Source organism: Acipenser ruthenus, chromosome 3, assembly GCF_902713425.1.
Source record: "Acipenser ruthenus chromosome 3, fAciRut3.2 maternal haplotype, whole genome shotgun sequence".
Classification (NCBI taxonomy): Eukaryota; Metazoa; Chordata; class Actinopteri; order Acipenseriformes; family Acipenseridae; genus Acipenser; species Acipenser ruthenus.
This window is the reverse complement of record NC_081191.1, coordinates 57,813,197-57,835,680: the sequence shown is the minus strand read 5'-3', so window position 1 is coordinate 57,835,680 and position 22,484 is coordinate 57,813,197. Positions and strand designations below refer to the sequence as shown.

The following is a 22,484-nucleotide window of genomic DNA, read 5'->3' as shown; positions in this document are numbered from 1 at the left end:
ACAGAAAACATTGGGATGGCACTGACCAGGAAGATAGCATGGTCAATATTAATAAAATAACCAAATACTAATAAATATAGTCGCCTTAAAACTGATAAACTTATGTTATCAAAGCCCCTCCAATCTATTTTTAAAGATGTACAGTAAAGCGAGTTACAGTAAAGGGTGGTCGTCATTAAGATTGTAAAACTGACCTGACTTGAAAAGATGTGTAAACATCTGCAAAACTATTACAGAAGACTACAGACAACCACAGACTAACAGCTCTAATGGGCCATTAGAATGCTTACTGTAGGATTGGGGGTTTGGTTAATTAAAATAATTAAATATGAAGATTGAAAGGTTGTATGCTGGGAGAAAGAGAAGACCCACTGGAAAAATAAAAATCCAGTGGAAAAAAATGTCCACTGACTGCACTGGTCTGTCTACAAAGGGAAGAGCCCTACATGTGCTTCAAAATGAATGGCCAGCACCTGTGCATTGCACAACAGCCCTAGGTGTGCGTAATTAACTGTGTGGACTGTACCATTTCATACAGGGTGTTTCTTTTGTAGGCATCACAAACTGTCCATAAGGCAGTTAAATGATTAACTTAAGAAGCTCAAAACTAGTAACTTTGTTGAAATATTGTAGAAGACTTTTTCAGCAGAGATAAGTTAAAAGTTGTTAGCAACTGGTGTTTATTCCAAAAGGGGCTGTCAGTCACTTGTGTTTTTAATGATCCATTAAAGAACCTTTATAAATTGATGGGAAATTAAGAAATGAAAAGTTGTCATTAATACCTTAAACATTAAAATCCTAATCTTTTTTTTAAAGATATATCGGGTGTAGCACCACCCTCCGTTTTTGGAGAAATCCATCCTGTATAACTCCCTGTGTACTGTTCTGGTCAATAACAGCTTACTCTCTAGCTGTATTCAGCGTGTGTATTCATTTAAACCTTTCACAAGGGTGACAAGGTAAAACCACTTGCACATCCCTAGACAACATTTTGGCTTTAAGATCCCTTAATGGACACAATCAGAGGTTAACATTGTGTTTTCAAGTTCAGTGCCCTTTTTGGTTAATTGGTAATTGACCCCTGTGACCCACCAGGATGCAGTTAAAAGGATGTGTATGTATGCTTTAAATGGGTTCAATAAAGGTACAATGGTCTTTGGTTGTACAATGTGGATTATAAATGCTTCTAATTAAGGGGCACCCACAATGACTTAAAACATGTAAATGTCACTTGCTTGTTATATAGCTGCACTATACCAGCATATATGAAAATGCACAGAAAACATTTGTTAGGCACTCCCCAAGAAAGTTGCAACCATAAGAAATCCATATATTTTTTGGCTATTGCCAAGACAGTGTTATTTTAAAACACAACATTATCGGCATACATACTGAATGGACATAATTATATTCATTATTTAACACAGAGGCTCACAGTTAAGTCCCAAAAGGGAATAGTGCACCTAAAAGCTGAGACGCAGGCTTGCTGGATTTTTGGCAGAACCCCAGGATGGCTGGGCTTTGAGTCTGCATAAACAGTGTGGGTGGTGACCATGCTGTGGGGCCCAGCTATAAGGATCTAAATTACTTGCCCAAAAATATTTCCAGCATTAGCTAATACAAGTGGAGCCACATCGCAATTGATCCTTTCCTGTCTAATTGCCAGAGTACAAGTGTTCCCATCGCTCCGCTGAAAGTTATGCAGTATTTCTGCTCCAAGCATCTTTAAACAAGGGAAAAGTTCAATGACCTCCTTTAATATCAGCTGATGTTGTCAAAAGCTTGGGGAAGGTATGAAAGGAATGCATTGATGTGGGCACAAACAATACAACTTTGTGCTGCAGAGTGCTTTATATGGGAAAACTAGCCACCAGCAGGGAGAAATAGGAGTTTGAGAGGACTCCTGGAATAACCACCTTAGCAATTTCGAGTCCAAGACAATCATTGCTAACCACCATGCACCATGCACCTAAAACAAACTGCTCTGGGAGCAGTGACACGTGATTCTGATGAGCTAATATTATTTTGAACTAGGCTTGTCAGTTGATATATGTATTTGCCTATTTAAAAAAAAGGTACTTAATTTCTTTCTCAAGTCTCTTTTAAACTTGATAGCTGAGATGTTGGCACAGTTCAAATTTCAAACAGACAGAAAACCAGCAGCACATAAATTAACTAGAAACATGGGCTAAGAAATGCATGTCATTTGTGCAATATAACACTTTTTTATTACTATTTTTCTCTTTATTCTAAGCAGACCTGTAGTTGGGGCTGAACAGTACCTACAATATGTACTTAATTGTCAATACTTAACTAATTAAATAAGTTGGACTATAATGGTCACTTTTACAAAGTGGTGCTGTGACTCTGAGAAGGGAGGGGGAGTTTAGAGTAACTCCACCCTCAATTGGTGCTGCCTAATGATCTCTATAAGACATCCATGCAGAGTACCCACAGCCTGCACTACTGGAATGTAGCGCTAGCACGGGATATATTCACCCTGGTGAAGATGGCACTACCCTTGGAAACGAATGGTAGGAAGATGAGTGGCTTACTTAGTGTGGTTTACTGTAACTACAATTTCCGTGCCCTGAAACTGCAGTTAGAATGTTATCACTGTATAGTGAACTACAGTGCTCCCTCTTTTATTTTGCTATCTGACTTTCACATCAAGACTCCTTATACAGGACAATATAGGTATATTACAATTTACTGCCAACATGGCCTAAAAGTGAATTAACCAATTGGTGTGATAAGCACAGAAATGTTTAGTAAAGTATAGTAAATCATGGCAAGTGCTTGGTAATGTACACTTTAAAAAGGACTGCACTTTCCTTGCAATTTAAACTGCACATGTTTTTTTGTTTTGTTTTGTTTGTTTTGTTTGTTTTTTTCATTTGGGTAGGAGATTCCAAAATCTTCTCAGTTCTGACAAAAATATTCTGACAGAAATATTCAGAACTTGACACTTGGTCGCATTGACTTACTGTAAACAGAAGGGAGGATTATGAGGATAAAGCAGATTCATTAAGGCATGAACCAGACTGTGAGTCCATCTGAAGTTATGATTTTGCCAATGGTGAGGCTATCCTCAACCCAACCCCTTCCCCAATGGTTTGGACATTGGTGGGATTCAGCACTTTTCATGAATCGCACAAGTAACTTCAATCCTGACTTACGATGACGCCTCCGTGAGCCCTTTGCTGTCACACAACTCAAGCTGTAAACATTTCTTTTTCACATCATACTCTATGATGGGGAGTTGGTTGAAGAGCAATCATTAAAAAGGATGTCACAATTTGCTTTAGAACCAAATACAGTAGCTGCAATTTGACAATTTTAAAAGGGTGGTCAGATTATCCCGGCTTTACCCAAAATGAAATTACATGCGCCACAGGGATAACATAAATATCTTTCGACTACTACAGTGATTTACTTTACACTCTCATGTTTTCTTTACTAATCATGAATACTTGTGCAACATGCAAGAACTTTATCCTCAATAAGGAGCTGTTTTTCATTTTTTCATGAAGGGCAGCTAAGGAATATTAGCCAATGACCTACAGTAATCACATGATACTGTATGAAATAAACAATTGCGCTACATACCTATCTATATCTTGTCAATTTTCATTTTAACTGTTTTAATTCATTTTCTGCTGATTAGAATCCCTGTATATTGTATTTCCTTGAAATGTGAAAATATTTGCACACATAGACAGTACCTCCAATAAGTATTGAGATAGACCCCTTACTCAACACGTAGTAACACATATACCAGCCACCACGGCTTTACATACAAAACCACAGCTATCAGTATAGTAGATCACTTAGTAGATGACTTGCACTCTATACAGTACATGTAAAAACATAAGTGAAACATATGGATGGATAGAAGACAGACAGGTAAGTCCTTGTTCTATCCCCAGTGCTTCCAATAACTTGTGTTAATTCTTGACAAGAAACCATTCAGTATGGTTTACAATTAAACGTTTTAAAGGCTGGCTAAAGTGTAAAGTTGTCAAACACTACTAACCTACAAATGGCAGATCAGAATATATTAGCATAAGAAACAAATGTATACCTTTATTTATTTATTTATTTATTTATAATCAGGGAAAACATCAATGGGGTCTAATTAATTGATCTAAACAGTTGCAGATCGATATACTGCCACTGCCATTGCCACTTGCTATTTGACCTACTTTTAAAGATAAAAATGCCCCAAAGACACTACAAACACTGTTAGTTTTCACAAAGTCCCCTTTTAACCATTTAAATATTGGTGGTGTTTTAAATCAATGGAATGGACCCCACTGTCTTTGTTTCCAAGATGAACCTGGCAAAAGCTGGCGTTTTCATACATTTGTGACGCATTCATCTAATAAAACCCATGACAACTTTTGAAACATTTAATAATAATAAAAATAATTTAAAAAACACTCTAGCTTTAAAGCTAGTTTCTTTATACATCATTGCTTGTTATCTGGGTGTCTTCTAAAGTTGTCATCTCTGAGCACCATGTAATACTTAGTCAAATAGTTCAACTGATTTACCTAAAACAATTACTTCTTTAACGGAATTGCTCAGAATGTTATGTACCACTTTAGTTGAGCAGACATGTGAGTCTCTTCAGAGTATCACTGAAAGTACTGCATGTACCACGTCAGGGAGGGCCCCAATTTCATAATTTATGTAGATGTGGCGAAATAGGGTCCAAAGTTTGGCAAAATAATCTATGAAATACACAGTGTACTGAAGAGCCCAGTGTTTATTAAAAAAAATCTTCTATTTTTCCCTTTTCGCTCGGGGGGGGATTACCATAAAGGCCAACTTTCGATTGCTCTGTTTTGGTGATAACAGTCAACAATCTCAAGAGCACCATTTGTACTAGTTGGGGGATTTTTTGATCTTCATTAGAGTCAAAACAAGTTGGTATACAGCAAAACCTCAGGTTTTATGTATCAAAATAAAAGCGATTAAAATCTAAAGAATTATTTTACTTTCAGGATGAGTTGGTGACAGGAAGCCTGTGGCTAAAGAATGCTACTGAATATTGATTATCCAGATATACGATTGAAATAATACAATGATTGATCTGCTGTCATTTCCGATTAACACAGTCAAAACTGTGGCAGATTACCAGTCTATAAACCTTGGTTTGTCATCACCAATAATTACTAAGTGTATACCAGCAAGTGCCACCATGTTATCTCAAAGTTTCCACTCAGCCTTAAACTTTCATTGCCAAACTTCATAAGTATTAATTAACTAGTGCGGGTCAACATCACACTGTATTGGGGTCTACATACATAAATCCAAGACGTCTGCAATGTGCACTTGTGACAAAGAGTGAATGAATCCTAGTCAACAATCTCCCTCCTGACCTGTGAGGGCGTGGTATAACAAGAACAGTGTGCCTTGTACTGGACGGTTCGGCAGTTCATTCCAGGGTCGATTGGAAGCCGGCCATCCAGGAAGGGGGCGGAGTCACAATAACAGAAGTCATCACCCTAGTACGGTAAGCGATGTGTCAGTCATGGATTGGAGGAGACATGATTGAACTAGCTATCGGAGGGGGCATGATGGTATTTTTTAGTAAGCAAACTGGGAGCTGTCGCTGTTAAGCCAGCATCCAACCCGGATTACAAACACTGCACCAGTCACACTTAACTGTGTATTCACCACCAGCACGAGAGCACCGCGAAAGGACGCAGAGCCGTGCCTGTGCCTTTGTGTATTATTATTATTTTGGGACTGAAACCCTGTATTGTTTGGCTGTGCAATTACACATTGCTGTGTAGTTGCCAGCATTATTATTTAACAGTGTCAAACCATGAAAACAAATTAAATAAACTGTTTGGACCGTGAACACTGTTTGTTGTCGTTGTTTGCGTACTGCATCACCTCTACACCTGCGCACTGCAAGCCACTTTGCCACAGCACTCCAAGCTCCAAGTACAGTAACAATAAAACGGTTAATTACAGAAGGTTAATGTGACTCCTGATAGAGTTGACCTACTTCTAGAACACAGCATTGTGACATCCTGACAAGGAAACTGGGTTGTGACTATGCTGTATCTGATTTTTGATTAACAGATTACTTACACTTACAATATTGACAAGCCACCATTTTTTAAATGCTTTAAAAACTTAACTTAAAAGATAATAACCTTCGAGTTTGTGATTGGGGAAGGACCCAAGGCGCAGTAAATCACAAATAGGAAGATATATGATTATACATGCCTAACTGTGGGGAAGTAATCAGCTATTCCAGCCCCAAGTCTCCCAGGAGGGATACAGGATTCAGATGATGTAGTGTATCTCTCAATAGGGGTATACATGGATATGAAAGTTTCGAGTCCACAAACTGTCTGTGACCATAAACCCTTGGAAGCCTTCTGTTAGAGGGGTGTAAATTTGGCGCAAGATTTTAGCGCCAGGGTACCTCATATAGTACCAGCAACATTCAATCCTGGCGCCAGTAGACATGTTTCTTTTTTTTTTTCTTTCATAGCAACCATAGACAGGCCTGGACTACTCACATGACCATTGGCGCCCGCAGTCGAGCGCACGTTACACACTGTGCGTACCATTGGTATGCCAAATTTCGGCTTTATAAGGGTGGATTTGCATATAATTTCGTTGAAACGAAACAGACATTTTAAGCTTATAGGATTGTACAATTTATTTAGTGGTATAATCTTTCTTCTGATGACCCAGAATGTGAGATGGAAAAAATCTGTAAAAGCACCGAACCATCTGTTTCTGGCAACGGTGGAGGAGTTTTAAGCACCGAAAATACGCTGGGGGCATTGAATGTTAGTACGGCATGATCTGAATTCTGCTGCTGTGTTTATTCATTTTTAGAAACGGAAACAGTAATACAATTTGATTGCAGTTTTTTAATTATTATTATTATTATTATTATTTATTTCTTAGCAGATGCCCTTATCCAGGGCGACTTACAATTGTTACAAGATCTCACATTATTTTTACATACAATTACCCATTTATACAGTTGGGTTTTTACTGGAGCAATCTAGGTAAAGTACCTTGCTCAAGGGTACAGCAGCAGTGTCCCCCACTTGGGATTGAACCCATGACCCTCCTATCAAGAGTCCAGAGCCCTAACCACTACTCCACACCGCTGGCCTACGTTACAGTGTAGGTGCTGTGAAACTCAGGAAAGGACAAAAATGCCGCACTCTGATAGGCTGAAACACTTTACAGCATGTTGATACAGAGTCACATGAGATGGGATGTCAGTGTGGTTCAGATATGCGTACCATTTGAAAGATTTCTGGAGGCGCTCCTACACATGAACTACCCATAATCCACAAAACACAAAAAAACTATTCGGGGTGGAGGGAGGGTTGATAACTTAGCACCAGTAGGCTCTATGGTGCTAAACTCTTAAAACAATTTAGCACACATTTTCAAAACGATTTGCACCCCTGTGTTACCCTCAGTAACATTTTCCACTGTCATGAGAAACCTGCAATGGTCTGGTCCTAGTATTTTTTACAGTGAGATTTCCTTTTCACGATTTTACTGCTGCTATTTAACTAGTCTGTGTTTTTGTGTCTGTCTGGGTGCAAGCGGTTGTTTGTGTCTGTGTACATTTTTTCGACCATGGTTTTTAAAAACTCACGAATTGAGACTTGAGAACTTTAGTGGTGACTCAAAACAATGGAGTGCAAGACAAGATTAAGTACTGTAAGAATTCAGCTTTTTATTATGTGTTATATAAATTTAGCTACAATCAGCTTCTCTCTGTTTTAACATGGCTTTGATTCTCTAAAATACAGTAGCGGACTGGAAATACTGTTCTCGATGAGAATGCATTTCTGATGACCACTCATAACCCTCTGCAGAGTTTAGAAAAATATAATATTGTCCATGCATTGATGTTGACGATGCAAAAAGTCTCAATTATTTTAAAAACAAAATACAATATCTACCATAATGTGTGACTCATTGTGTGACCCTGAGCAAGTCACTTAACCTCCTTGTGCTCCGTCTTTCGAGTGAGATGTAGTTGTAAGTGACTGCAGCTAAGGCGTCTCTGTAAGACGCCTTAGATAAAGGCGTCTGCTAAATAAACAAATAATAATAATAATAATAATAATAATAATAATAATAATAATAATAATGTCTGTTTAAATGTGAACTGTGATGATGATCATTTAAATGGAATGATGATATTGAATGTACAGTACAGTATGTTTATAACCTGATTTGAGTTTACATCCCTTTCATCCTCAATAGCCCACATACTCAGTACAGTACATAAAGAAATAAATAAAGATGTCATAACAGGTAAGACTTTTTGAAAACGTTTTCATGCAATTTAACCCTACTGAGCACATGCTGTAGTACAGTATTGTATAATGGTGATTATTTACTAAGCGGTGGTAATTTTGCCGGAATTGCGGAGGAAAATTGAGATGGCTGTCATGGTATTTCCCAAAGTGTCACACCCTATTTACTAACTATTTAGAAGGAAAAATACCGGTCGGAAAAATTCAAATTAGCATACAAATTGTGGGTGGCAACAGGTTTGAAGTTGCGCTTCTATTCACAACAGGTGAAGGAGCTTTTACTGGTGGTGGCAGGGATACAAATATGAGAGAGATAAAAGAAGAGATCCTGAAATAATTTAGTTTCAGTTTAAAATAATATTTTATTATCTACGAGTCCTACAACAATGTGAAGCTTACAACGCCCTTCATCACACAGGTCCAGAGTATCTCTCCAACCTGCTGACCCACTATGTCCCTGCACGCAAGCTGAGGTCCTCTGACTCTGGCTTGCTTGTTATACCCAAGCAAAAGTGCACCACACCCGGAGAGTGCTCTTTTAGCTTCATGGCCCCGACTCTCTGGAACTCTGTCCCAGCTTTAGTGCGTGCAGCTCCCACAGACGCTCGCTTCAAATCAACTCTCAAGACCCACTTGTTCTCTCTTGCTTTCAATGCTCTTTAAGCCTGATATCTGTTATTAGCTGCTGTCTAAATTGTTATTTCAGGTTTTTCACTCCATCTTATTCATATGATTCTGTATGACACACGCATCCACAGTGTTTAGAATTCACATCCTAGCCTTGTATTTAATGTATTATGCCTGTATTTAATGTATTTGCATTTTAACATTTTTTTTACTGTTTGTGTTTAATGTACTATGCCCCGTATTTCACTGTATTTAATGTATTATGCATTGTTCCTCACTATCTTGTAAAGTGCTTTGTGATGGTGGTCCACTATGAAAGGCGCTATATAAAATAAATATTGATTGATTGAATGCATCAGCATGGTTTGTTTTGTACTGTATTACATGTAGGAAAGACAAAAAAAAAGTCTGCTAGGTATTCATTTAATTGTACTACTTTACTGTTTAAGCCTACTGTACATATCTATATTTTTTACAAAAAACACATTAATGTTATTTTAATATGCCCTCATATTTATTAGGCTATTAATATATATATATATATATATATATATATTACTAAACAAACATTAATTGATTGAAAACATACCATAACATATAGCAATTGATGTCGAAAATAAATATATACAAATATATGAACATCGAAGTAACTAAAATACAGATAAATGCACTTCGGGGCAGCGAACGTAACGTAGAAACAATTAAAAAGCGCTGTTTGGAAATATGTTTTAGCCCCAACTGTATAAATCCCAGTTGGCACAGTGATGCTGGCCCAGTACCGGCCCAATTATGGCTGCGATTCCCGCCCAATGCCAAATTGTATTACGGGCCCGGTCCAACTGAGCCAGCCCAGACCCGGTCCAACGGAGATAGGTACCAGAATTTTAATTCAACTGTTTGACACAATGTTACAAGATTCATCAATACTTATTGTTACAACATTAATTACAACTGTGATGAACAGTTGAAATTTGCTTTTAACACTGTTTGATCAATAAAGGTATTTAAGGGTCAGTTGGGTAGGTTTTTTTTCAGTAGTATTATGTTATACTCACTTAGTTTTATTATGTGCATCATTTTCTTCCCAAATGGAACTTCAGAACTGAGTGTGCCAGGCGGTTTTATGAATAAAGTTAGGTATTTATTGTAAGGTATGTGAAATAAAGGTTGGTTTCAGCTGGTTTTTCATCAGCACTATGGTGTTCTCGCCTATTTATAATAATAATAATGTATTTATTTGGCTGATGCTTTTTTCCAGAGTGAGTTACAATTAGTTATTTTACATACAAATTCTAGTACCCATGGGTTATTACTGGAGCAATATATGCTGCATTGCATACGTAAACATTAGTAATTCAATGCAAATGAGGCAGCGGCGCTATTCCACCCCTTTCATTTTGCATCCGCTAAATCCTTGTTTTCAGCACGAAAGTGGGAATAGTAAATAGGAAGGGGACAGAACTGCGCACGGAAGTCATGTTTTCACATTGTAAATAAGGCCCTAAATGTGATCAAAAATGTACAAAAACCTGCTATGGTCTATAGCATACGCAACAAAACAAATGAACAAACAAGCATTGCAATATTGTAAGCCCCCAAAACGGAGATATACTGCTTACCCATGCCATCTACCTAAAAACCACGATTTCAAACTTTGTGTTGATGATCCACAGTCAATCTTGCCACCAGGATTAGTAGGCCACACCCTTACCCTTCTTGGTGTCAAATTCAAAGCTAGCACAAGATGAAGCAGATATCCAGTAACCATCACTATGTAGCATAGCAAATCGGTCAGCTTTGCTTTCTGTTCATAAATGTCTTCAAACGTTATCATGTTTTTAACATACACTGTACAGTCGCAGACAAAAGTATTGGCACCCATCGCTTATTGTACCATAATTCAAGGTAAGATTAAGGACAAGCATTTCTTAAACTGTAACCACTTTATAATAAAACAAAAAAGCAATTTCTAGTAATTTAACAAATACATGTCATTTAAAAAATGAACAAACTTATTTCATTTTAAGTATTCATGCATGACAAAAGTATTGGAATCCCTGCTTTAGTATTTTGTTTGCTTTTATTACAGTTTTCATATGTTTATGATAATTCTCAACCAGTATGATACATCTTGTTGGTGAAATCTGGGCCCATTCTGTCTTGCATACTTCCTTCAGCGCAGACATATTGGATATGCAATGCTTGGCTATAGTTTTTTTTTTTTTTTTAGATCAGTCCAAAGCATTTCTAGTGATTGCAAAGGCAATTCCAGAACTTTTATCTTAGTCTTCTTCAAGAATTCCAGAGCTGACTTAGCCATATGCTTTGGGTCCAATATAAGCTATATGCCAACCAGCCTATGAGGTGATGGTATTATTGTACTTTGTAGAATGTTTTGATACACAGGGGCATTCATTCAATCTTTAATCACATGAATGTCTCCAGTCCCTGAACTGCTAAAACACCCCCATATCATGATCGAACCACCTCCATGTTTAACTGTAGGTACAAGATTTTCTTCATTGAATGCTTTCCCTTTTTTTCTCCAAACATACTGTGGTCCATTTTTGGGGAAAAGTTATATTTCAGTCTCATTAATTGGACCAGAGAATTTAACTCTTGTTGAAGAATCCTTGGCTGTTAATCTTGGACTTTTTTTGGATGATTCTCCTACCTGCTGTACCCGTAATTTTCTTTGTCCACTTCTTTCAAGCATTTAGTTGAATGTGTTCTGTAGCTCTGATTGTGGATTTTGGATTTCTTTGATACTGTGCTGTGGCCATTTCCTTTGGTTTAATTTTCTGCGAGTGCTTTTCTCAAACGTGAATCCCATTTTTTTTTTTTAAGATTGTTTGTTTAAACTACCAGAAATGGTGTATTTTGTTCTTTGTCATATGCATTAGTGGCTAATGTTCATTAAATGCTTGTATTTAACATGTTTTCTTGAATTATCTGATATTAAGTGTAGCGTGCCAACATTTTTGTCTGAGTCAATTTCATTAAGAAACATTCGGGTTTGACTGTTTTGTTTAAAGAAGATTGCCCAACATCCTGAAACGGCTGGGTTCTGCAAGTTGTGTTTAATTTTGGAAGGCTGGCTTTTCTAAATATGGATGGTATAGGAAAGAGGAATCAAAGACAATTTCCTTGTTAGACATTTACTCTTGTGATCTTGTAACCTAAACAAATCAATTCAAATATAATGAATTGAGATATCTGAATCTATGTGTGAATGCAGAAAATACACAGCCACCACTTGTAAAGAAAAATACCCCAAAACAGTAACACATAATATTAAAATTGTATTTATTCACTTCTATAGTTTTATAGCAAGTTTATTCAACAGAAAGATGAAAATTGCTGTACGTACTATACATCAGAAAGCTCGTCTTCAATACATTACAGAACATTCATCTAAATGAAGAAAATGAAGATCTGATGCCAACTAAAGACATATGAAAACATGAAAATTGTTCCACTTTTGAAATGCAGTCCAAAATGTATGTAATAAAGGGCCCTATTCACTAAACGTATTCTGTATTTAAAGACTGTTTTAAACATTTCCATAGTCATGCTGTTATTGGATGTGCTTCATCTGAGCACTGGGAAAATCCAGAAAACCGTTTACATTTTAACAAATATATAGTTTATAACTGACACAAAACTTCAAACAACTGATGAATTAACATTTGTAGACTAAAAATACATCATATAGACAATATTAACTTTAAAAATGTGTTTGGATAAATCATATAATTATTTGAATGTTACTGAATTGCTTTGACTGCATGAACGACATGGGTTTGGATAATACTAATTCTGGGATAACTGTTTTCAAAAAACGTGAGGCAGCTGTACTACAATAATTTCCTATCGTAGTATGGACTGAATGGCAAGGGGTGTCATGATTTTGCTTACAAAGGATTGTGGTGAAGCTTAAATGGCACCACAGTGCCTGCCTGTAGCCAGTATTTTTCAGAATTCAAAAGCACCGGTCTTAAATAAACAGAAAGAATAAATAAAAATTAGAAGAATAATGGTGGGAAAAGGTGTGCTGGCAATCCTTTGTGGTTTGTAACAATGTGTGACAGTCTGTTGCAGCCAATTTTCATCCTGTCCAAAGTTTGAGCATGCAGTAGCTCAGGGCATGTCTGAAGCAGTATCCCTGTGTGCTACACTATCCTGTAATTCTCAACTGTCCCTCCCAGTACAACTGCCATGGCAGAAATAACCAAACCACATCACACAGCCCTCAGAAGTCCTTCACATTGTCTGTACAGTCTTAAAAGGTGCACATAATTACCTGACATCTGTTATACTGGCAGGGCTTCTCCTAAGTACTCCCCATCCTTTAAAAGTGCCCTGGTTTAGATTTTACCAGGTCTCTCAACTATTTCCATCTGCTTTGGTGGTTTGCTAATTTGTTTTTTTGCGTTGGACTGAGGCAAAATGAGGCATTTTGCTGCATACCCTTCAACAAGTCCACCCTTAAAACAATATTTGATTTTGTAATCCAACTCAAGTTTCTTCAGTTAGGTAGGTAAGGAGACACTTTAGTAAACGACTTGCAGGTATGAAGATTTAAAGTGATGTAATGTGCAAAATAGTCTAAATAAAACTTATTTAGACTATAAAAAACAATACGCACAATACATACAGAAAATGTTTAGGTGGAGTTAAAATGAAAGGTTACAGCAAACTAACTTATTCTGTACCTACTGCTTCAGACTCTATTTAGTCCTATAGTCTATCATTTCCATTTTTTTCTGCTCCCATAAACTAAATAATCAGCTGTATTCAGTGGAAGCTTTTATTTTGTCAAAGCCTTATATCTCTGTAACTACTGCGTTAACGACTGATGTAATGTTACCTAGCAACATAACAAGAAACATGGAACAAAATAAATACGCTTTTTGTTTTACTTTAAAAGGTTTGTTTTATTGAGTTGAATATTTTGTAAATTATGCAAGTGTAAGAAGTGGAGGTTTTAGAATAACTTTACTGGAAGAGTCAATAATAAGACGATTATGATTACTATTAGCTTCAGGATACCCAGTCTAGATGGCTGCATGGCTCCAGGCTCTGGATACAAGCCACTCTAACTCCAATGACAAGCACTCTTGTGTAATGTTCGGGATTGGATACTCACGATGACATACAAGAAGGCACATCAACCATACTGATTTAGGAGCAGGTGGAGTCGTATTTTATAAGTGCTAAACAGGGCCCCCAAAGCTGCCCTGGCTGTAGTTGGTCTAACATTCTGCAACACTGCTCACTTTTTTGGGGTTATGAGCTCTTTATCAAGCAGGCATTAAGTTTCCTCTCTTTCATATCAAAGGAAACTGCTGGGACAGCAAAAGCCTGAGGCAAATTGAAGCCACCACCACCACCACCACCCAACATGCAATCTTAAAAAATAAAGATGTTTATTGACATTTTCTGTTAGATGATACCCTTTCTGTAAAGGGGTAATTATTTCGGACCTCTCGGGAGGCTTTCATAAGCATAACTTTTGTAAATCCTTCACCATTTTGCTGTAGTTCATTCCATTTTCCATCCGATTCATTCTGCCACCACACAATAAATGTGGTATTTGTTTATTCAGTAAACACTCTTTGTTGAATGAATATTTAGCATACTTTATACAAAATATGTGCTTTTAAAAGTGTCCAGCGAGAGCAGAGGGAGCACTTTATACAGGCTCAGAAGATGATAGACTAAATACCCCTCAATTTTCAAGGGGCCCATGATGTCACTGTATATAACACTGATTGCAGTGATAAGGGGTTAATACAGAGTCAAAGAGTGGCTACTGTAAAATGACTTCCCCTTTGAAGTGTCAATTGTTATTGTGATTGGGTTGGAGTTTTACTTGGCGTTTGGCACCACCTGCTTGCATAATTATTCTAAATATGCCAATAGATGTTTCTCATACTGAAAAGACAGTATGAAGTACTATGAAAATAACACCATCTCCTCTCTTCAAAATACATTTAGATTTTGTATTGTCCTCTTACTTTTGTATGATGTTTTCAGTCATTCAAAGTGATTCTTATTTTTGATAGGCCTACTCTGTGTTATGGTGCTTTGACCCGAATTCAGAAGCAGCTCCTGGGTTGTAGCTGGTAGATCCTCTTTCACCATAGATGTATAAAACATGGGTTAGTGAATCGAGCATAGATCGCCAAAACGGCCTCCTCTCTTCATACGTTTTGTTATGTTCTTATGAATCATGTTTCTGTTTATACTGCTGTCAATACGCAGTACCAGTACACAATACCTGTGCACCAGACGGAGCTGGCCCTTACATCTATAGTTACAATTACTGTATACAGACTGTAACACTGGAGAACTTAATTCAGGTCAATATACCTTAACACACTAAATTAAAAACAATATTTGTTTTTGTTAGACGACAGTAAAAAAAAAAAATTACATAAAAATGTAACCTGAAGCTAATGCACTGTCTAATGTAACATTATTATCAAGTGGTTCGGTAGTTGTAAGCAACAATATTAAGACAAGCTCAGATCTGCATTGTGTGTAAATGCAACTGGTGCGGGCAAGTGCCCACTGCCTGTCCTTATTTCTAAGCACTGTATAATTGTCCATGTTATTGGAATCCCTGTGGCCCTCAAGCTAAAACACATGGGTGGCATAGCAGCAGTTACTGCTGACGGGACTGTTGGAACTTCATAAAACCAAGTGTTCCAAGAGTCAACAGGCTCTTGTGTTCCTCCTTCCTAACAATTAAACACTGAATTCACATTCCCGATCTAAAAAGATAATTGGCACACAACATGTAAAACCCACTTTCCCCACCCCAAGCACAACTTCAGGTCTACAACTTTTAAAGAAGCATTAGCTGTGCTAGAACACTGTACTACCCCCAATAAAATAAATAAAAACTGTATTACTCCAGTAAATTAAACCAATTACTGTGTTTAGTGTCAAGGAACACAATGCTCACTTCAAGAACAGAAGTTCTGTATTGCTCAGCAGACTGTTGGCACAATATGACTGTAACAATTGGTAATTTGTGGAATACTTGTCAGACACTTCCTGCATTCCAGTATACACTATGTTCCCAAGTCATCCTCCCACTCACTACTGTGGAAGACATTGAGGTCTACTCAGTTAGTCTAACAGTGGTGAATCTAAACAGTGCCGCTGTTTAAATCATTAAAATAGGACATTCCCTGGCGTTATACATATTTTACAAAAAAAATACGCTAACTCACATGGCTCTGTTAGGTGTTTCATTTTCATAACTGTGGTACACAAAAGTTACACAGTGGCTGTCAAAAGTATTCACCCCCCTTGGACTTTTCCACATTTTATTGTGTTACAACATGGAATCAAAATGGATTTAATTAGGAGTTTTTGCCACTGATCAACACAAAAAAGTCCATAATGTCAAAGTAAAAAATAAAATCTACAAATTGTTGTAAATTAATTACAAATATAAAACAGATAATAATTGATTGCATAAGTATTCACCCCCTTTGCTATGACACACCTAAATAAGCTCTGGTGCAACCTATTGTCTTTAGAAGTCACATAATTAGTTGAATGGAGTCCACCTGTGTGCAATTAAGGTGTTTCACGTGATTTCAGGTTAAATACACCTGTCTCTGGGAGGTCCCACAGTTGGTTAGTACATTTTCTAACAAAAACTACATCATGAAGAAGAAGGAACATTCAAAGCAAATCCGGAATAAGGTTCTTCAAAAGCACCAATCAGGGGTAGGATATAAGAACATTTCCAAGGCATTGAATATCCACCGGAGGACAGGAAAGTCCATTATTAAGAAATGGAGAGAATATGGCACAATTGTGAATCTGTCTAGAACAGGCCGTCCTCAAAAACTGAGTATCCGGGCGAGAAGGGCACTAGTGTTGAATTTAAATCAAGGGAAGTAATGTTAAAACTTTACAATGCATTAGTAAGACCTAGAATATTGTGTTCAGTTCTGGTCACCTCGTTACAAAAAGGATATTGCTGCTCTAGAAAGAGTGCAAAGAAGATCAACCAGAATTATCCCGGGTTTAAAAGGCATGTCGTATGCAGACAGGCTAAAAGAATTGAATCTATTCAGTCTTGAACAAAGAAGACTACGTGGCGATCTGATTCAAACATTCAAAATCCTAAAAGGTATAGACAATGTCGACCCAGGGGACTTCTCTGACCTGAAAAAAGAAACAAGGACCAGGGGTCACAAATGGAGATTAGATAAAGGGGCATTCAGAACAGAAAATAGGAGGCACTTTTTTACACAGAGAATTGTGAGGGTCTGGAACCAACTCCCCAGTAATGTTGTTGAAGCTGACACGCTAGGATCCTTCAAGAAACTGCTTGATGAGATTCTGGGATCAATAAGCTACTAACAACCAAACGAGCAAGATGGGCTGAATGGCCTCCTCTCGTTTGTAAACTTTCTTATGTTCTTAGTCAGGGAGGCCACCAAGAGGCCTATGGCAACTCTAAAGGAGTTACAGTCTTCACAAAACTGGCCTTTATGGGAGAGTGGCAAAAAGAAAGTCATTGTTGAAAAAACCTCACATCAAATCTCGGCTAGAGTTTGCCAGAAGGCATGTGGGAGACTCTGAGACCAAGTTGAAGAAGATTCTATGGTCTGATGAGACCAAAATAGAGCTTTTTGGCCTCAACGCTAAGCGCTATGTTTGGCGCAAGCCTAAAACCGCACATCATCCTGAGAACACCATCCCTACCGTGAAGCATGGTGGTGGCAGCATCATGCTATGGGGATGCTTCTCTGCGTCAGGGCCTGGAAAGCTTGTGAAGATAGACGGCAAAATGGATGCAGCAAAGTACAGAGAAATCCTGGAGGAAAACCTGCTGAAATCTGCAAGAGACCTGGGACTTGGGAGAAGATTCATCTTCCAGCAGGACAATGACCCCAAACATACAGCCAAAGCCACATTGGAGTGGCTTAAAAACAAAAAGGTCAATGTCCTGGAGTGGCCCAGTCAAAGCCCGGACCTCAATCCAATTGAGAATATGTGGAAAGAGTTGATAATTGCTGTTCACCAAAGGTCCCCATCCAACTTGACGGAGCTTGAGCAATTTTGCAAAGAAGAATGGGCAAAAATTGCAGTGTCCAGATGTGCAAAGCTGGTAGAGACTTATCCAAATAGACTCATGGCTGTAATTGCTGCCAAAGGTGTGTCTACCAAATATTGACTCAAGGGGGTGAATACTTATGCAATCAATTATTTTCTGTTTTGTATTTGTAATTAATTTAGAACAATTTGTAGATTTTATTTTTCACTTTGACATTATGGACTTTTTTTGTGTTGCTCAGTGGCAAAAACTCCTAATTAAATCTATTTTGATTCCATGTTGTAACACAATAAAATGTGGAAAAGGGGGGTGAATACTTTTGAGAGCCACTGTACATTTCACAGCATCTCTTGCAATGGTTTTTGCATGCAAACAGTGACAATTAAGACTAATTCCATAACAGTTGGCAATGAGCTATATTAGAGCGGGATGACACATTGCTTAGTGATCTGTGTTGAGGTCTGCCGTAAACATGAAATGGCTTTCTATGCGTGGAACAACATTTTTTAACCCATGAAAATTAAAGGGGGACTTTCACAGATCAAATCAGTTTTAATCATTATTGTAAAGCAATGTCTATCATGACATGGAAAGTTCCTCATTAGTTAAAGTGGATACAATTTCTGGTGCAGTATGTATCACTGTTTGAGGAATACAATTATTTCAACAACATTAAACTAGCAAGCAACTACTCATTATCAGAGATGAATCAGTCCTTAAAGAGTAAGTGGCAGGGTTCCGAAAATATAGCGTTAAACGTTCCCACGTGTTGCTACAACTGTTTAAATAAAGTACCTGTAAGTTTCTTTTCATTGTTAACATCCTGACAACTTTTTACACATAACTTTAAAGTCTGTTTCAAAGCTCTTTTCAAAATGTCTGCTCTAGTACCCTGATAATATAAGGATTACTGCCCACATTGTCAAACAGGTAACATAGCGATAATGATCCATGATGTGGTACGGTACAGAAAAGCCAGAGCATTTGTTCTGTTTTTTTTTTTTTTTAAATCGCTAATCCTGCAGTGATTAGAGCATTGTTTTCCAAACTTTTTGATTGGCGACCCAAATAAACACAGGAATAATGAACCCATGACCCAAAATGATTCACTATTTGGTATTTTAACTTAAATACTTAACCAATCAAAAAGCAACATTTCATTTATTTATAACTACTCTATACTATATAAGCATTCAGGCATTGATAGTTTTACAGGTTGCTAAAATGTTTGCTTTTATCAAATTCATTATTAGTACAAAATGTTAAACTAACATAGCAATTTAAAATTGTGTTGCAACACACTGAATACCAGTTTTAATTTTTAATTCATTGCAAACATACCGACAACCTGTCAAAGATTAGGCTAGCCAGTCACTACTGACTCTTACTACACTACATGTTACCTACATGCAGCCTGTTTCTGTATTTTGTTTTTAATAGTCACAAATGAAAATGCTGCTTCACACAAGATAGGTGGTGGTGAGTGGCAGTAAAATTGAAATTGCCTTACCAGCGAGTTCTGGGTATTTGCCTACAGCAAGGAGTCACAACTTCTTCAGAGGTAAATTGTTAAATACAACTTTTATTGAGCGGTCACATGACAGATCGATGAGCTGTGACTCCAGTTGGTATGGCAAAGAGATTAGCTACGTCCACGGCAAAAGGATCAGCAACCCAGCCGTACTTTCTAGGAAAGTAGTCCTGAAACCTTTAAAGGGCTTTTAAGTGCTGGTCAATTACCTGTTTAGTAATGGAGACAAACGCCTTGTTCTTTTCAATAAATTCATACATAACTGGGAACATTTCATAACAGCATTCTGTCATTCGTTTCTGCCACAGTTGCAGCTTTACTTTGAATGCCTCGATTGTGCAGTGCTGCTCAAAAATATTACCACATTTTCCCTGCATTGCTAAATGCAACTTGTTTAGGTAAGTGAATAAATCTGTAAGGTATCCTAGCTAAAGAAGCCAATTATCATCATCAATAAAATCAGCAAGGGGTGCTTTTTTCAGTGAGGAAGGAGCACACCTCTTCTCGAAGCTTAAATAGACGCTGCAGCATCTTTCCATGGAAAAGCCAATGTATCTCAGTGTGCATTAATAGCTGTTCATGATCGGCTCCTAATTCACAGTACAAAGTTTAAAAGCAACAAGCATTTAAAGCACCGGTCTCAATATAGTTCAATGGCAGTTTCCCAGGCCAAGCAGGGAGAATGGACGAGATGGGAGAGTGTGGACAACGCAAGATCGGCTGGCAAGACATATGGACAATGGAACAGAGCAGGATCAGTTTCCTCATCAGGTTAACATATGATGTTCTCCCATCACCACAGAAGCTTAATCTATGGGTAGGAGAGCATGTAAGCAAAATGTACTGTACTTCATTTATATTAAACACCTCTGTGTTGTACATTAAGATAGTCACAAGTTGTTTAGTCTATCACAGCACTGGGCTGCTCAGGACTGTCTTTGTTTTTAAAACTGCCAGGAGTGAGCCATATGGAGACAGGAACAGCAGAAACACACCAGCACTAGTAGTATGCATTGGCAGGACTTGGAGGGGCTACTTCCCCAAGGTTAGCTATCTTTCACCCCCCCCCCCCCCCCAACCCCCTCACAAATATTAGTGAATGCTGTAATTCCCACGATTGATCGTCCCCATTCTGTTCTGTGGAGCGGGTCATCGCCCTGCCCAATGGGAAGGTTAGTCTATATCCTCCCAGATGTTATATAATCTCTCTCTGTGGTAGCTTGGATTAAACTGTGCTCTCTTATGCAACCCCTTCTACATGTGGCTTGTCTGCATTCTACACTGTTGAGCTATACAGGAGGCTGTGTGGTCCAGTGGTTAAAGAAAAGGGCTTGTAACCAGGAGGTCCCCGGTTCAAAGCCCACTTCAGCCACTGACTCATTGTGTGAACCTGAGCAAGTCACTTAACCTCCTTGTGCTCCGTCTTTCCGGTGAGACGTAGTTGTAAGTGACTCTGCAGCTGATGCATAGTTCACACACCCTAGTCTCTGTAAGTCGCCTTGGATGAAGGTGCTAAATAAACAAATAATAATGATAATAATACTGATACATTTTGCAGATAAAGCTGTGTTATGGGTTCAAAAAGCTGATTGTGTGGCCTGTCCTGATTATCTTCCAGGCTATGGACATCTTTACAATGTTAATGTGTTTTATAAGGGCTATTTGATAATGGCATATAAGTTAGAACTTATGATAGAGATTAGTTAACATCTCAAAACCACCATGCTTTATTTGAATCAACTGGCAGTAACCAGGTACAGTAGCTACTTTCTTGCGCCCTGGAAGGTCCAGTAGGCCCAAGAGTTGGTAGAAGTCAGGACAGGCACGCTCGCAGAGCTATGACAAAAACTTTCTTGAAAACTGCCATCACTATAGCTGACTGTAGTCAGTGCTCCTCAACTTTCATAATAAACCACTCAGATTTATTGAAATAAAAGTCAAATGTTGCCACCTGTACAGTATGTTACAGTAATAGACATAATATAGCCGGTCCAGCTTTTGGGTCTATATTTAGAGCAGAGGATGTGCTGTACTGACACACTATTGTATACAAAGTTTATTGCTGAGTGACCTTTACTAACCTGACCAGGAATCCACAAACAAGGACATGTCCACACCCCTGACTCTTGGCTGCTCAGGAAAGCACCACCCTCCTCCATTTATTTATTTATAGTCTCCGACCAGGAATGTGCATTTCTCTGGCCATCAGGGATTCCAGTGTAAAATATCCAGAAATCTGTGCTATGGGTGTAAAGGTCAGCTCCCATCAAAGAAATGGCTAAATTGATAGGTTCATTGTACTTGATTCCAGTTATATCAGCGTCTTGTATTGTCTGGCTTAAGCTTCTTCTCTGCTTAGGCGTGTATAGACAAATACCTTTAACCACAACAATACACCCAAAGTACTAAAGTGAGGTATGTGTGCAATGCACCACACAGGTCAAAAATTTTAGAAATGCAAAGAACTCAACCAGTGCTTTTCATTCCTCTCTTACATAACCAAATACAGTACAGTAGTGTACATGGATGGGCTGGCAATTGTACTGAGATTTAAAAAAGTCTATATACACATCCTATTAGTGCAGAAACTGTTAGTACTTATATTCTTTGGGCACCTACTTTACAATGTTTACTTGGCGTGTCAGTCTAGTTCAGTTACTGATTCAAGGCTGGTTTTTCAAAAGGGCTAACAAACACTTGCAAACAAAGGTATTGTACTGTATCACAGGACTGTGCGTTTCTTCTCTGGTTGTACATGTAATCTAGGGGTGCTAGGTCATAAAGACCCCCAGAAAAGATGATTTGTTTTCAATTTTGTCTAAGATATTACTACTGGTACTTCTTTCTGATACTCATTAGTAAAGCAACCCTCTGACAGAATACTAAAAAAAAATACTTAAAATATAAAATATAT

At 37.9% G+C, this 22,484-nt stretch overlaps 1 protein-coding gene across 1 annotated transcript in view; it reads right to left on the bottom strand.

The window, feature by feature from the left end:
• LOC117394930 (apoptosis regulator Bcl-2-like) overlaps nucleotides 1-22,484 on the bottom strand; it is a 131,969-nt gene that overhangs the window by 66,300 nt on the left and 43,185 nt on the right.